Genomic DNA, 4,136 nt, shown 5'->3' on the forward strand with positions numbered 1-4,136 from the left:
GTTTATTTTATTATCCAGTTCTGAAGTGTGCCTGGAGACACACGGAACAGGATGAATAACACATTTAGGAGGAAAGACAAAAAAATCCAAATAATCAACACTGGAGCAGAAAGACGGAGGCGTGGGGAGGAATTTAACGGGATTTTGCAACAGCAGCACAAAATTGCAAGCTCAAAAAGTTAGTAGAAACATTCCTTCTCAATGTTTTGTATTATATATTAGAAGCAATGGGGAAAAGACCAAATACTTTTGAAAATACTTTACTTTTTGCCTTTGACAGTTAAAATGTTTGGCTAGGCCGGGTGCCAGCATGGAGGACAGCCTTCTGTAGCTCCCCTGTTCTGTTGGGCCATGAAGCAGAGGTCAGCTAAGTCTGTTGAAATAAAAACCCACCGTGTCCCACCCGCAACAACAACGTGGCAGAGTGGCCCAAGGGCAATGGCAGGATTATGTTACCGTGATCTGGGCTGACTTTACGGAGAAGTTCGAGTCCTGGCCTGGCTGTTCTTCTGGATTACACAGACATGCATGGCTTCTTTAAGTATAATCCAGGTGCCTTGTCCTGTCACCTTGTGTGGCTCAGAAACCGCTGAGTCAGCACGACCTTGTCGAGTCTTGGCCGAACCGGATCTCGGGTCCTGTCCCGTGCTTGAGACCTGATAACAGAAGTAGATGCTGTAAAACGCGTCTTCGATGATACTGTTAGAATAAGAAGAGCTCATCAGCGTCTGACTCTCACTGGAGGCAAACAAATCTCTTAGCCCTGATTTAACATGTGCTCAGTGAGACTTAAAATGTAACCCCCCGAGTAGAAGGTCACTCGCTCTCAAAGGGGAGACGGAGGGTAATGCTGCTTACACGCTGTAGTGTAGCGGATATGAGATGTATTTGTAATGCTGCGCTGTTACAAGACCTTGCTTAATCAGAGTGAGCCATGGTTTTCAGATGGTATTTAGATATGTAGTGCTAACAAGTGAGGCTTTGCTATGATAAGCACAAGGATCTTAATGTTATTTCAGCAGCCGAGTCCGTCTCTTTCAAGTGGTTAGACCAGCTAACAATGGGCTAATCCTGTTTGGCTATGCACATTCCGATCTTGGTGTGTAATTTTGTTGTTATTGCCATGAAAAGTTAATATTCAAAGTTCACATATTCATCATTTGACATGGCAGCAGTTTATGTCTTTAGTAGTCGGATAAGAGTTTTGTTGAACTGCACGTCTGGATCTTCATTAAAACCTGCAACCACATGTCCAAAGTATTCATTTGGTCCAATGATGGCTATCAGTGAACTATCTCCAACCACAAAACTCACATTCTGGGCATGTAACCATTTTGTTAGATCAGATCTCTATTTGTTCATTCCCCCCACCCCACACACCTCTAAGCTCTGCATCAAGGAATGCATTTTTTCAGTCACGCCCCTGCACCCCTGACAGGTAGCGACTGCATGAGAGGACAGTTTGTCCCATAGAGTTATGCAGGCTGCAGGGGCCCGTGTTTGCTTTGGATGCCAATGAATAACATTGTATGGAGAGAGGAAATTAAAAATGCAAGGTTATAATTTACTGCAGAGTGGAACTGATTTAAAAGCCCCCCCCCCCCCCACACACACACACTCTTCTTGCTGCTTTTCTTGAAAATTTTCAAATATGCCACAGCTGAGTGTGAACTGAGCTTCGTTGTACTGGCAATAACCCCCCCCCCCCCTCCCCGCGCCTTACCCCCTCTTCCCATTACGTCTTGGCAAAGACAGACCACGCGAAGGTAAGCCTTCATGAAATCCAAATGCTGAACATGCCGAACTGATTTCGCATCTCGAGTAAAATACAGCTTTGTGCTATCAAGAGACATCCAACGGTATTTCCCCCCGCAGGGAGACTTTGCACCGTTTGTCTCCTTGCCAGAGCGATGACGGACATCGTGAGCAACGTTTCTCGATTGTTGGACTCGCCGAGCACGTGTTGCCTTGCTTGTGGTCGCTGTGGGTGGTTCCCTGGTGTGATGCAGGTAACAGCTAATTAATAGCGTAATGAACCTAACTTTACAAGGCAACCGAGCATCCGTGAACTTGGAAGACCTGAGTTCGGCCTCTGTAATTAAGCATGCCTCTAACTCAGTCCAAAATTTCTTTTGTTTCACGTTTCCCTTAAGTGATCCTGAATATTTGCTGAGAATAGTCCTAAAACTGACTAATGATGAAGAAGGACTAAGGCTGGCTGTTAGGCTTGAGGAAACTGCACTTTGATATTTTTTTTTGGAAATGTCTTTTCCCCTTTTATAAACCTCAAAATTTGCTGCTGGGTAACTCAACCGCTTCCTGTCTCACTGTGAGATCAGTCAAGCAGGGTGAAGTGAAGGGGCTGCTGTGGCTTGCAAACAGCTGGCACCGGTGCTCACTATACCTTTGGCACCTGTGGGTGGGCGTCAACACTGTTGGTTAAACAAACAGGGCCTTCATCCTGCTCTACACCACAGTCATCACTGAGGAGTGGGATCAGAGCGCCACCTGTAGCCGAGGAGGCCAAAAACCCTGACATTTAAGTTGACCTGTCTTTAAATGATCGGTTATGTTGATGTAAAACTATATAGTATTACAACTTTGTTTTGGTTGCGCTCACCAGGATGGACTCAGTACTTCCGCTCTCCTGCAGATGGCGAGCTTGTCCTGATTTGAGACTAAACCCTGGCAACGTCTAAACTTATGTGTGAGGCCTTTTTCCTAATTGGTGACTTTTAACGAGCCTAACATGGAGTGAAATGTCTTTCACTCCATGTCCTGTTCCTTCATGGCCCCAGGTTTGATTTCAAAGACTGTCACATGATATTGGAAATAAAGTGCAGCTCTGGGAGGGAGATAATGGTCTAGGATGGTGGGGGACTTTTTGGGCTGAGGTGTGGACTTTCAGAACGCCTACGCCCTTGCAAGCGTCTGGTTGAACATCAGCTTCATGGACAGAGAAGCTAAACTAGATGGATGAAGCGGCAACTGATCTGTTTGCCTAAAACCAACATAAACTGGAAATTTTGCCTCTGTGATGGTCACATGGAAGAGGTTAGGGCTTGCAGGGGCGCACACCATTACCACCAGCGGAATTTTCCTAAAACAAGAAAAGAAAAGTTGAGGGGCCAGATAGACAGAAAAAAAAAAATGAGCGAGGAGAGAAGGGGACTCTCCAGAGAGGAGTGAAACTTTCCACCCGTCCAGCGTGTTTATGCGGGGCTGGCAACACGCAGACTGAGAGATGGATGCTGAGGAAGTCGGGCTCGTTGCTGAGAAAGGCCCTCTATCTGTCTCCTCCAAAAACTACTCTCCCTGCTATCTTTCCATCTATTTCCTCCTCTTTGCATCATCCTTGCCATCTATTCTCACACCCTGAACGTGCTGATGTGGGCCTCAGAAGGGAAGGCATTCATAGGCCTAGAGGGCACGCTTGAGTAACTGCAAGATATCCCACTTTATTAACCCACACTCCCTTGCTTCCCACATGATGACACAGCGTCTTCCCCTGATGGGTGCCGAGAACAATAGAGGAAAAAGCTGAGTCAGACATTTTTACTGGAATAATAGATTTCAGACGAGCCGTTTGGAAGCAAGCGCATGGTGGTAAAATAGATCGCATGCATAAGAACATAACGGTAGATTTTCCTTTTGTGACAGAATATGTGACATTAAACTTTCATTTAGAGGGAGAGATTATGCCAAATAGGCCATAGTGTCACCTCATTTCCATCAGCACCTTCATCTCTCAGCCCTGCCTCTTCCTCCAGGATGAAAGCCACGCTCTGAACATTTGTATATGATAAACTATGTGATAGGTGACCCCCCCCCCCCCCCCCACCAACCTTCACGGCTCTCCTTTTCCTCTATCCCAGCCTCCTCACATCCACATTTCTTTCTTTCTTCCTCTCAGATTTCTCCCTCGGCCCTTCATGTGCCCCCCCCCCCCCCCCCTCCAGGACTCGGCCCCAGCTGCTGGCTTAGCGCCCAGCGATGCTGTGTGATCACCCCTGGGATAGATAGGGGGGGGGGGGGGTCAAGCCAGCCTCTGATGCTCGTCAGCCCGAACAAGCAGAGCAGCCACAGGAGAAACCACAGCGTGTGTTTGTGTGATGCAGCCCCTGTCCCGCGGGTCA

The sequence above is a fragment of the Brachionichthys hirsutus genome, chromosome 20 (genome assembly GCF_040956055.1).
Source record: "Brachionichthys hirsutus isolate HB-005 chromosome 20, CSIRO-AGI_Bhir_v1, whole genome shotgun sequence".
Taxonomy (NCBI): Eukaryota; Metazoa; Chordata; class Actinopteri; order Lophiiformes; family Brachionichthyidae; genus Brachionichthys; species Brachionichthys hirsutus.